General features: G+C 50.7%; 1 long non-coding RNA gene across 1 annotated transcript in view; it reads left to right on the plus strand.

Annotated features, from left to right (window-relative positions):
• Positions 1-13302, plus strand: part of LOC134424079 (uncharacterized) — a 157375-nt gene that overhangs the window by 18117 nt on the left and 125956 nt on the right. The window contains exon 3 of the long non-coding RNA XR_010029332.1: positions 7267-7320. This is a non-coding gene — a long non-coding RNA (uncharacterized LOC134424079). The remainder of the gene's footprint in view (positions 1-7266; positions 7321-13302) is intronic.

The following is a 13302-nucleotide window of genomic DNA, read 5'->3' on the forward strand; positions in this document are numbered from 1 at the left end:
CCTGCCATGGCAGGGGTGGGATGGGATGATCCTTTTCCACTTCTTTTGAAGAAAACCCCTGGAAAACGGGACAATTCCAGCCAGGGATTCTCTGAGCAAGGCTGGAAGGATCAGAGCATCCCTCGAGCTGTTCAGCTCCCTGAGGAAGGACCAGGAACCCATTCCTGGAGAGAACATCTCCGGGCAGGGCTCTGGGATGCGCAGGGATGGGAGCAGCCAATGCCCTTCCCTGGTGCCCTGCAGGTGCCCAGGTGGGGCCATCACCGCCCAGAGCAGCTGCAGGTGATTATGGGGTGATTGCGGTGATTATGGGGTGATTGCGGTGATTATGGGGTGATTGCGGTGATTATTGGGGTGATTGGGACGGGCGAGCCCCGCCCAGCCCATTTCTCACCTGCCTGCGGGATTAAAACCGCCCAGAAATTCTGGTTCTGCTCCGGGAAGAGCCTTTGGTGGCGTTTATTCCTCATTTCTGAGTTTTTTAGGGACAGTAAGTGAATTAGAGGCGGATTTCCCTCTTCCTGAGGGGCTGCAGCGGTCTTGGCGACCACCTGGATTTGGGGGATGAGGCGCCACGGAAATTTTGTCGCCTATTTTTGGAACTTTGGGCACCTTCCAGCGCCGGAGCTCAGCACTGAGGTGTGTGTGTGCCCTGTCCTCGGCAGGTCAGAGAGCTTTTTGTCCCCCCTGTGTCCCCAGCAGGTCAGTGAGGTTTCTGTCCCCTCTGTGTCCGTAGTAGGTCAGGGAGCTGTGTGTCCCCTCTTTGTCCTGAGCTCTCTGTCCCCTGCGTGTCCCCAACCCGCCGCTGTTGGAGCTGAGTTTTGGATTTCCCGGGATGCTTGGGAGGGAGGCTGAGCCGTGCCCGGGCTCCTGCTCGGAGCTGTGTGGGATGCAGAGCCCGTCCTGCTCCTTCCCCTGCGCTCGGAGCAGGCTTCGGTGCCAGCCCCTCAGGCTCAGGATATGGGAACCATTCGTGCCTCACGGGATGCTCCCTGCTCCGCTCTGCTTTCCTCTCCATTTGTCCCAAACCTCATCCCTGCTGCTCCTGTGCTCCGCTGGCACCCCGAGGTACGGCTGGTTTTCCTCCTAATCCCCCCTTTTTAAACCGATTTTAGCTGTAATGAGTATTTGGCTGTTGTTGGGCTGGGTTTTGCTGGTTTTATTCCTCTCCTTGCGTCCCGTGAGCTCTGCCAGAGCAGCCTCCCTGAAATCCGAATTTTGGGGGGTTTGTGCTATCCCTCTGCTCCCTTTGGAAGGACACAACATTCTGCCGCTAAAAATCCTCTTTTTAAATTATTATTATTGCAAAAAAACCCCGAATCCAAGCCCGTCCTGCTCTGGACACTGCTGGGTTTGTTCGGACGCTTCCCCTGCACTCTGGGATTTTTGGGGGGCTCCATCCCAGGCTGTGCCACCCTGACCTGCCCCGCTCCGGCTTCCCCCGCTCTCACATCTGGAGCAGGGGAACAAAAGCGCTTTGTGCTCCCTCTGGAGCGGAGTCCTTGTGAATTGTGCAGGAAAAGCAGCGCCCGGGGCTGAGCCAGAGCCTCCGAAGCTGCTGCGAGATTTCCGTGCATCTCTCGGCCTTGGGATGCTTTTCCTCCTTTTTGTCTGAAAGTCGCTTTTGCTTTCCTTCCCCAGCTGAGCGTGCTCCGCTCCCAGCTGGAACCGCTTGGGCTCATCAGTGGCCCCGCCCCGCTAATTAACCAATTAACCCCCCCGGCCTGCGCAGGTGCCGCCACTTTGGGGCTAATTAAGGGAAAAACGGCCCCGTGCCTTGCTTGGGATCCTTCCCGGGCTGTGCTGGGTACCAGGAGAGCTTTAAAGCTCCTTTACGTGACCACAGGGTCTGAATATTTCTAGGATTAAAGAGCAGCTGAGCTCGGCTTTTAAAATTTATTTAATTTTTTTTTTTTTCTGAGAGCCTCTGATTCAGTTGTGGGCTTGCCTTCACCTGTCAGGTGTTTGAAGAGCTTCATAAACCTTATTTAGAGGTCCTGGAATTTTTGGCTGCACTCTTGAACTTCTGCAGCAAGTGTTTGTATCCGTGCTTTTCCTAGGGAAAAAAGGGAGGGATTTCTTAGGGGGAAAAATCTGGTTTTTTTCAGGAGCTCTTTTCCTGTTCCTCCAGGGGCTTCTGGTGGGAAGAGGGCTCTGATTTGGGAATTGGCACTGGAGGAAACTGGAATGGGAAGCAGGAGCTGGTGCCTCCATGGTTGTCATCTGCTTTGGGAGGTGGGGATGGTTGGGCTGGTTTGTTTTCCTAACTGGAAAATTCTGCCCCTTTATCTTAAGACACCTATTTCCCTCCTAACTGAAAATTTTAAAATTTTTTGAGGGGAGACAAGTAAAAATCCCACGTTTGGTGAAGGACTTTGGTGCTGGAGGCAGAGGTTTGGGAATGCTGTCCCCAAGCGAGGCAGGGGCAGTGTCCCTGCCAAGGTGGCTCTGCTGGGTTGGGTGAAATGAGTCCAGGATTTGACCCCATCCTTGGCTGGGAAGGTGCAGCACCGTCCCTGGAAACTGAAAAATGAATTTATGAACACCTGGAGTGCTTGGGGCTCTCAGGAGGAGAAGTGGAGAATGAAGAGCTGGGCTGGGGCAGGACCTGGCTCATCCCGTGTGCATCCAGGTCCTGGCAGCTTTTCCAAACCCTTGCTGAGCTCCATTTCTCTCTGCTGAGACCAAATTTCCCCTGGGATGGGCAGGAAGAGCCCCCAAAAGCCCAGGGTGGCACTGGGGGCACTGCCAGGGGTGCAGGAGCTGCACATCTGCAGCACAGCTGGCTCAGTATCCCAGCCTTAGCTGGAGCAAATGTGGAAATAAATGGATTTTATTTCGGATCAGGTTGCAGCACAGCCCTGATAAATGAACATCCCATTTTCCCCAAATGGAGGAACCCAATCCTGGAGGTATCAGTGCATCTTTTAATGGCCTTGCTCTGGGAAACACAAGGATTCTGTTGAAATGGGGATTTAATGGTTCTTGCTTCTCCCTGCAAAGCCTTTTGAGCTGGGAAGGAGGCAGGGGATGGTTGGAATGCTGCTTCTTTGTGGGCAGCCCAGTTAAAATCTAATTATCCTGGTTATCAGTCAGTAAAAGGCTCTCCCAGAGAAAAGGGGGTTTTATCTCTATTTGTTTGACAGCAAACCTGAAATGCATCACTTGATACCATAACTGAGCTCTATTCACCCATTTCTGCCATTCCAACAGTAAAAAAAAGGGGAAGTTTGATGCTCCCTTTAATGCCAAGAACTACAAAAAAGGTCAATTTAAGTTTTACTGGCTCGTTAATTCAAGCTGTTCACTCAAAGTGCATCTTTCCCATGCAATGGCCTAGCCTAAAAATGTTCTTTATTTGGGTTTGGAGATAAATGGCTCATCCAGGGAAAAGCTGCAGGCTCTGGAGAAGATCCTGCATCAGGGAGATGTGGAATAAACCCACAAAATGGGCATGGAATGATGGGAAAATGGGAAAAGTTTGCTAAATCCAGGTGGGAATGTGGATGCAGCCACTCAGTGCTTGGTTTTGGGGGGCTCTGATGGGATGGAGCTGGATCCCAGTTTTGCCAGGGGAAGCTGCAGGAAGAAGGACAGGTTATCCTGGAATTCTTTTGTCTTTATGGAGGCTGAAATTCAGGAATTGTCTTTAGAACCAGAGGGTTTTGTATCCCTGTGGAAAGCAGGTAACTGATCCCTGGATGAGCAATCCCTCCTGCTGGAAGCTCCACCTGTATGGGATGGAAATGCTGGTGGAGGGAAAGTTAAAAATGCCCAGAAAACAAAATCTGGGCTTTGTACAGAGCCGGAGGGGTTGAGTTCCACACAGGAATGAAAACAAGACCTTGGAGGCTGAGGGTTTGTTCCTTTGGTGTTGGAGTTTTTTTCCCTTTTTGGAATGGAATGGAGTCAAAACATGAGGTTTTTGGATAGGAAAGGCTCCCCCTCCCTCCACTCTGCCTCCCTCCATCCCTCTGGAGGCAGCTGAGGGATCATGCTGGACCTGGGATTCTGTTCCACCAAATATTGCCAGAATTAATCCCATCCCCTTGGACTGTTTGGGCAGAAAACATCAAGTTCCTTCCATGCAGCCAAGAGGAACCATATCCTGAACCCTAATCCCAAAAAAACTGGGATGAAAAGCTTCACTCCCAGCCAGCAGAGATGGTCCTGCCACAGAAAACTTCCTGTGCCTGATTCCCTGCTTGAAATGGGAATGGTGCAAACACAGCTGGTGGCTCCTGCAGGGGCTGGAATGTCCCCACCTGGCAGGAGAGGACCTCTGGTGCCGTGGGGAAGTGCAGGTGCTAAGGACAAACCTGCCTTCACTTTGGATGAGGGCACAGCCCTGTTTTTCCAAGGAGTTCTGAGCCTTTTCCAAGTGTAACTCTTGGCTCACGGAGGCTTTGGGAGAGGATGGGGCTGTGGGAGGTGCTGGCTGCCAGTTGCTCTATAAAAGCCCTGCCTTGATCCTGAATCCCTTGGGAAGCTCATCCTGGGAGGGTCAGGCTGACCTAAATTCTGCTGGAGTGGCTGAGGTGGAGCTGAATGCCACCAAATGTGGCTTTGATTGTTCCCAGAGTGCATCTAGAGCAAGTGGAACGTGCAGGGAGCTTTGATTTCCTTGGAAAGCCATCGAGGCCAGAGCTGCTGCCACATGGTTGGGTTGGTTTTTTTGTGATCTCACTCCCTGATCCCTTTGGAGGAGTTTCAGGAGGAGCTTATCATGCAGCTGGGAATGGCTGGGGGAATCCATGAATTTATCAGACACCTGGGAGACTCTGGAGGAAACATTTCCTGGGATGAGCAGCTTTTCCTCTTTGAAGTTTCCATGGGTTCAAGGCAGACATTTCTTATCGAGGTGGTTTTTGAGGGGGGATGGAATGCCATGGGAAAGGAAAAGTCCATGTTTTTATGGAATTCCTGGATAACACTGGGCAGGGCAGGGTGTCTGCAAGAATTCCCCATGGGAGTTTGCAGCACTAAGGGCTGGTGCTGCTCACAGCTGCAATTCTGCACTTGGGAGTCTCCCAGAGCCTTGGGGGGTTTGGCTTCCTGAAGGTGCCACCTCCTTATCCTGGAACTGGGATGGAAATTTGGGCATGGGAATTATTGTGGGTTTGATCAGGGGATCAACCCCCAATGCCTGAATCATGGAATGGCTTGGGTGGGATCTGTGAAAGTCCTCAAATCCAGCTCCTGCCATGAGGATTCCCAACTTTCCACTGTCCCAGGATGCTCCAAACCCCGTCCAGCCTGGCCTTGGGCACTGCCAGGGATTCAGGGGCAGCCACAGCTGCTCTGGGCACCCTCACAGGAACAATTCCTTCCCAATATCCCATCCAGCCCTGCCCTCTGGCAGTGGGAGCCATTCCCTTGTCCCCAGTCCCTCCCCAGCTCTCCTGAAGCCCCTTTAAGCCCTGGAAGGGGCTCTGAGCTCTCCATGGATCAGCTGCACAACCTCAGCTCTCCCAGCCTGGCTCCAGAGGGTTTCCATCCCTCAGAGCCTCTCCTTGGCCTCCTCTGGACTCACTCCAGCAGCTCCATGTCCTGATGTTGGAGTTCCCAGAGCGGGAGCTGCTGTGGGGTCTGACCTGAGCGGGACAGAAGGGAAGAATGCCCTCCTTCCCCTGCTGACCCCGGGCAGGAGGATTCCCTGTGCTCACCTCCTGGGTGCCATCCCCCTTCCCAGAAGGGTTTTCCTCCCTGTATGTGCCTTGGACAAGGTTATAACCGAGGGAAATGGGGTTGGAATCCCAGCTGTGCTCAGGATTAGCCCAGTCCAGGTGTCCTGGTGACATCTGCACACCTGGGCACTGCTGGCCCAGCTTGGCTGGGTTCCCTCTGCAGCTCCAGGGGAAGATTCCCTGCTGTTGGTGTGCAGGAATTGTTTCATGGAGCGGGAACATTTACACTCCAATCCTCCTCCTTTTGGGCAGAGGACAGTCCAGGCCCATTTCTCCAGCCTTGCTTTCATTAGTGCAGGGCTGCAGTTCATCAAGCCCCATAAATATTTATATCCTGAGCATTCCTTGGAGCACTGCACGCCCTGGCCGTGATTTGAGGGGATGCTTTGTGTTGTTTGTTGTGCAGCAGCTTTGCCATGGATGCTCTGACAGGGAATTCCCTGGTGCTCAGCTGGGAGGCACGTTCCCCTCTGGGTGTGTTTGTGAGCCTGGTAGGAGCTGTCCTGCTCTCGGTGTTCCCTGAGTGGGTGTGGATCAAAGCTCGGTGGGGATTCCCCCATGGATGCTCTGAGTCCAAAGGATTTGCAGCTCTGCCAGCCCTGAACGCTCAGAAATCAGGAGCCGTTTCCAAAAAATCATGGATTTGTAATAAATGAGGGAATGGAGGGGGATTCTGGCTCGTTTCCCAAGAGCTGTGGTTCTGGGTGAGATCATGGAATGGTTTGGGTGGGAAGGGACCTCAAAACTCCTCCAGTCCCACCCCTGCCATGGCAGGGACACCTCCACCATCCCAGGGTGCTCCCAGCCCCGTCCATCCTGCCCTGGAACATTCCAGCGATGTGTCCCCTCACTTGAGAGGCAGGAAATGCCAATGTTGGCTCTAATGGATGAGGATTTATTGGGATTTTAGTGGCATTTGGATTTTGGACCTTGTTCTTGCTGCTCTAACGAACCTGGTTGGTTGTTAAGCCATCAGTGCCAGTGGAGATCACTGGGAATGACAAGAATGGAGTTACAGAATCATTTAGATTGGAAAAGACATTTAGGATCATTGAGGCCAAGCATGTCCTGAAGTTTTAGGTGTTTAACTGTTGATTTTATTTTTTTTAACTGAATGAAAATAAAATGGTCTTTCCTGAAGGTTTTTCCAGAGTTCTGTGGAGTAAATGGGATGTGTGGCTATTCCTAATATTTGTACTACCAAAAAATTCCCTGATTTGGTGTATGAAGGAATCAGCTGGAGAAACCTGTCTATGTAACTTCCCTATGAAAGGATTCCTTTGGGACTGTTCCAGATTTTTCTTCCAAGCTTTTTATGTGTTAAAATGAACTATTTCTGGAGAATAAAAGGAGTCAGAATTATTAATAATCATTAACCATTAGTAATAATTCAAAATTATTATTATAGTCAGAAGTTCCTGGTGTAAATAAAAATACAACCCCAAAGTCTCTACTACTTAATCAGTAAATCTAAGTGTTAACAGCTTTAATGAATTAATTATATATATTTTGTTCAATTAGAGGATATCTTTATTTTAAATTTTAATAGAATATTAATTTTCCTTCTCTCTTTTTCCAGGCAGGATTATTGACTCCACACTGTGAGAATTCCCCTCCTGAACACCTGTGCCAGGTACTGCATTTCTTTCATTGCATTTCTGTGCTGTTTTCCTGTTGAACGCCACTTCCAAAGGTTTTAATGCTGGAATATTTGTGCTGTGCTTGCATTTGAATTTTACTTCTGGTGGTCTGGGCTCCGTATTTTGCTCCCTGGCATCTCAGATTTTAATTGCAGGAAGAGGTGGTGGAACCTTGGAAAAGAGGGATATTGTGCAGAGTGAATTGAGATTCTTGAAGGCCTTGGAAAACCCAAGATCTTTACTTCTTGTTGCTCCTGCATAGTGTGGTGAGGGACTTTGAAAACAGAGATGTTTTTGTGCAGGGTGAATCAAGGTTCATGGAGGTCTTGGAAAACGTGGGAATTTTGGTTCCTCCTAAAGCTCATGGTGAAGTGTGAAAGTGGTGATCCTTGGAAACAGGGATATCCTTGTACAGAGTGAATTGAGGGGTTCATGGAGCCTTGGAAAATCCAGGATCTTTGTTCCAGTTGTTCCCAGAGCTCATGGTGAGGGCCCTTGGAAACAGGAATTCTGTTGTGCAGAGGGACTGGAGGTTCATGGAGGCCTTGGAAAAGCTGGCATCTCTGTCCGGATGAGCACCTGGGCGTCTCCGCCGCTCCGGTCGTGCTCTCCCCGGGCCTGTGTAACTCAATCTTCCTCCCAGCTGTTCCTGATCCCAGATGGAGCCTGTCAGGAGGAGCAGCCCCATGTGTGACCCGAGCCATCCCCGTGGCTCGAGTGTCTGAAATCCTTTCATGCTCCTGTCAGCCCGAGCCCCCCGCCCGTTTCATCACCTCGCAGCTCCGGCGTGTGCCGGCACCGCAGCGCCCGAGGCGGGCTGGGGAGCGCTTGACCAATTTCTGGGATGGTTTTCAGATGGGATTTTATTGGTTTATGAATTGTTACCTCTGTTTCCTCTCCTAAACGAGGCTGCAGAAGTAGAGAGGGAATCAAGGCCAATTCTCCCTCTTTCCCAACACGGGGAAGCCGATCCCGTGCATCGGCCCCGCTCCCGTCACGTGCTCATCCTCCGCGGATATTTTCCAATCCCAAACCCGGCGCTGAGCCTCGCTGGTGTTTTTTGCTCCTTTGTTTATTCCCCAGCCGCTGGGGATGAGCGCAGAACCCCGCTGGCAGGAACATTTGTGGGAAATCACATCATGTTGCACGTTTACGCAAGGCCAAATCCACCAGAGAGCCCCCGGCGAGCGCTCGCGCGGCCACGGAACAGATTCTGTTCCCATTACTCACCAGAGAGGCTCGCTGGGTGTTTATAGCTATTGGGTGGGCAAGAAAGTTGGGAAGAGTCGGGATTTGTCGGAGCCTTTGATGGTTGAGGCTTGGGTGGGAATGAAAGCAGCTGGCCTGGCTTGAGTCATGGGGTGGCACTGGTAGCCCTGACTCGTGGTAACTCATTTCTCACTGGAGTAACACATTTCTGTCTGTGGTGACTCGGGTTTGCCTGCTCAGCTTCTTCCTCAGAGCTGCAGGCATTGCTGGAAGGCTCCGAGTCAGCTTTATGGGTTGTTATGACTCGGCCTAAGAGCCGGATTTGCCGGATAAAGGAGCCGAGGGCTCTTTGTTAATGAAATGTGAGGACTTTATTTAGCAATTCCCACTTAGTGCCTGTGCTCCTGGAGAGCTGCTCCTGAGTGATGGCTGGTCCCAAATTCTCTGATCCCAGTGCCCTGCACTAATGGATAATTTTGTGTTTTCCTTGGAGAACACTGGGAAAAGCAGCTGTGGCTTCAGTGCTCGGATTGGACTTCACAGCTGAGTAAAGCATCCCTTGATGGCTCTGCTTTCCTGCAGGGGAGGAGAAAGCCCCAATAAACTGTTCCAGTTGTGGTTCTGGAGACAAATGTGGGCTCTGGACACTGGTTAAATGGAGGTCAAGCAAAAAGTTGCCTCATCCTTGAAGGATTTGCTTGACAAAGGTAGCTGGAATAAAGCCGGGTGTTTTTCTGGAGGGCTGGCCATGTATCTGAGGAGAACAATTAGTGTTTTACAGGCTGAAGCCACACCAAAGGATCCAAAACTGGCTGAGACATCTGAAAGAAAAATCCTCCTCATCAGGGAGGTTGGTGCTTGGGCCCAGCGAGCTTGGCCTGCTCTTGTTCCATCCCCGCCTTGGCGACCCCGAGTCCTGATAAAATTCCTGCTGCTGGAGCTCAGCCTTGGCTGGGGAGGGCAGGGTGGTGATGGAGGAGCTGTGCTCTGGGAGCTTTGCAAAGCTCAGCCCATGGAGATGAAAAGGGCTGGGATGCAGCTGGAGCTGGGGTTGAGGCAGGGGTGCTCCCCATGGCACTTCCAAGGGAATAAATAAAACCTTTGGGAGCTCCCAAAAGGTCACTGGGGTGCTGGGATGGGTGTGAAGGGAAGCCCCATGTCCCTCACCAAATTGGTCCTATTTTTCTTTTCCAAAGGATGTCAAAATGTAGAAGTTAGTGTGGGAAAAAAAGGGCTAAAAAAATGAGAGCAAGAGATTGAAAAGCTCTTAATCTACTGCATTTCTGAGGAAAAAGCTAAAATAAATGGAGTGAGTTGGTATTTATGCACTGGGATCGTTTTGAAAGAGAAAACTTTGGAAACAAAAGGATAAGATAGAGTGAGAATCCGAGCTGGAAGCGAAACCCCAGCACTTTCTACCTTGGCCACGGCCCAACCTTTGTGATGGAAGTGCCACAGAGGATTTGCTGTCCCCTGCTGCTCCTCAAACCAGCCCTGCACGGCAGGCTGCTCAGCCAGAACCCCAATTTTAGGATTTTATGTAGTTTTGGGGGTTTATGGAGTGGGGGAGTGAGGAAATGGGATTGTTGGGGCGGTGCAGGAGGTCAGCACAGATGAGTTCATGGTCCCTTCAGGACTCACAGCTTTGTGAAGAAATGCGCTTGAAAATCCTCTGGTATTGCAGGGGAAGGGATTTTTGTTCCTGGAGATTTACAGGAGATTGAGACCACAGGAAGATCCTTGTTGGCTGCAGGTCCCACCACGAGGTGCTGGCTCCTGTGTCCCTGCTGTGGTCCTCAAGGGAGTGAAGTTCCTGGATCTCGTTACTCTAATGAGTTTTCTCTCATTAGGCATCACAAAATAATATTTAAAGGACACACTGGTCAAAGAAAGCAGTTGGTTGTTGGATGCTTTTAGGTGTTTTTATATTATGAATATTTGGAGTTGAGGGCAGCTTGGTGCCTTGCACTGGGAACTCTGAAATGAGCAGTGGATTTTAGACAAAAACCCTAAAAGGAAACTGTGTCTCCTTTTTCTTCTTTTCCTTTCAATCTAATTAATCTCCAGACATCTCCACAGGTACCATTCCTTTGTCATGTTCAGAGTTCCATTAGGACAGACATCTGAAACAGAGGGTGGTGATAAATCCCCCCCTTAAACCCCATTTATTCACTTCCCAAAACAAGTCATCTGGGGAAAACAAGTATTTGACTTTGTGTAGGAAAACCAGGGAATAAAAATATTTCCAGGTCAGCTGTGTGACTGATGATCAGTTCTGGTTCTGATCCTGTGCTGGGGGACTGATCCCAGTGATTCTGTGCTCCCTGAAATCCCATTTTTCCTTCAGGCTGTGCCGTGCCTGTCCTGCCTTTCAGTCCAATTCCATTTTGCTGCTTTAATCATAAACCTGAGTGAGTTTAATGAGCTGTGTTGTGCTGAATTGCTTCCAGACTGCAGGTGAAGTGCCTCCAAGAGGAGGTAGATAATGTTCTCCATGTGGTCCTGTTGGGATGGGACTGAAGGATGCTGAGGAGTTTGGGGGTGTTCCCCTGGTTTTGTCATCGTTTGAGCTGGAAAGGAAACGCCTCTGGCTGTCCCTTGGAATGTGAACAATGTCCATCATGGATTGGGGTTGTTGGGATCCATCTGCTCTGGCAGGGGAGGAGCAGAGCGCTGTGAAAAATCAGGTTCAGAGCCCTTGGAGCTGAGCAGATCCCTGTGGTCACAGCTGGGTGGGACTGGGAGGGTGAACATCTCTCAGTGTGGCACAGGGGATGAGCTGTGAGGAGCTCAGGAACCTCCCAGGCTGCCCAAGGACAAAGAATTGGTGTTCCAGGGGTGCAGGGTGGCCCTGGGGACACAGCTCTGCTGGCCTGGCAGCATCTCCAGGCTGTGGAAGCTGGGAGAAGCCTCCCCAGGGCCATCAGCTCAGAACTTGCAGGAGGGATTTAATCACAAAATTTATTTGGCTGTGAAGCCTTTTTGGGGCAAAGCAGTTCCTGGGGATGTCCTGGAAAACCAGAAAGTAGCTGAGGGGTTCCTGGGGATGTTCTGGAAAACCAAAACTGGCAGAAGGGTTCCTGGAGTTGCTCTGAGAAAGAAAAAGTGGTGAAGTCATTCCTGGGGGTGTTCTAAAAAACCAAGAAGGGGCTGAGTGGTTCTTGGGGATGTTCTGGAAAACCAAAAAGGTGCTGAGTGCTTCCTGGGTTTGCCCTGAGCTGGCTGTGGCCCCTGGGGTGGCAGTGCCAGGCTGCCACAGTGGGCTGGTGATGCCCAATTCCAAATAACATCCAGCTCAGAAAGAGGAAAAAAGCCCCGCAAAAAGCAGCCAGGATGATTGGACTGATCAATTTTTTTGTCACTTATCTCCAAGATTTGAAAAGCTTTTGTGGGAATGGGAGGGAAATCAGCTGCTCTGGGGGGCAGGAAATGGAATCTGGGGGCCCAGCTCCCTGTGCCTCAGTGGGAGCATGGCTGTCCTCACAGGAGCTGTGCAGACGTTTCTTTTTATCCCAAACAGAGCAATTTCCTGCCTCCCTCCCGTTCCTGTCTGCCTGTGCTTCCCCAGGAGCCCTGCAGCAGCAGGAATGTGGCATCTGTCAACACGTGCTGCAGGAGAAGCACAGGAGCTGAGCGTGGGGCTGAGTGTGTCTGAAATAATTTCATTATTTATGTGCTGCTGGAGGAGCAGGCAGGATGTGGGGAACACCAGGACTGTGGGCTCAGAGGGCAGAGGAGGTGGCAGAAGTGCAGGTGACAGATGTGGCAGCCTGTGGTGGCATGAGGTGAATCTGGAATTACTGAAAGGAGCAGATTTCAATAGGGGCCAGCTGTTTATTTTAGTCTGGGGCAGCTTCAGCTCTGTAGGACTTGGAGCTCTCTTACACCTGTTGGTTAATTTGCTTTTTTGGCCAAAACTCTTCTCCTGCTGCATCCTGAGGTGCTGGCACCTCTTAGAATCACAGATTGGAGGCCCTGGAGTATCACTTGAATTTCCAACGTGTTACTTCCCGGTGAATTTAATCCAAGTTTTTGGGTTCATTTGTTTAAACATTAAATACTGGGCTAAATCTGAATTCTCCCTCCTGGGTTGGATGTGGGGTGTCCCGAAGGTTTTTATGCCATGTGAAATCTCCATCACATCTCATTTATCCAATGCAGGTGCCACCAGCAAAAAAAACAAAAAAAAAAAACAACCAAAACTTGTCCTGAATGGGCTCCTCTCTTGTAATGCTGAGTGTATTGATCATTTAAACCTTAAATATTGAGCTGAATTCAAATCACTTTCTCCTCCTGGATTGGACCTGGGAGTCTCCTGAGGGTTTTTAGACCCTGAATCTCCCTCACACCTGATTGATGCCCCCAGAAAAAACAAAATAAAACAAAAACCTTGTCCTGAGTCAGCTCCTATCTCATAATGCTGAAAAATGAGACCTTTGGTAACTGGGGCAAGAAAAGTGCTTTGATTATCATCATTCCCTGCCCAAATATTGCTGCTGCTGGGCAGGGAGGGGAAGGATGGGCTGGCAGGAGTTGGGGATGCTGATTCCATTCCCTCTGGCTCCAGGTGGGACTGTCCAGAGCAGCTCCCCGAGCCCCGGGATGGATTTCAGGAGCAGGGGGTGGCTTTGAGCTGAGCCTACAGAACAGTGCCCTCTCGTGTGCTGACAGGGCTGCGAGCTGCACTCCCTCCCAAACTCCTCCCGCATTCTGGAGTGTGCAGAAGGAATTCAGCCTGACCTGTGTGCACAGGTTGTTATTTGTAT

The sequence above is a fragment of the Melospiza melodia genome, chromosome 13 (genome assembly GCF_035770615.1).
Source record: "Melospiza melodia melodia isolate bMelMel2 chromosome 13, bMelMel2.pri, whole genome shotgun sequence".
Classification (NCBI taxonomy): Eukaryota; Metazoa; Chordata; class Aves; order Passeriformes; family Passerellidae; genus Melospiza; species Melospiza melodia.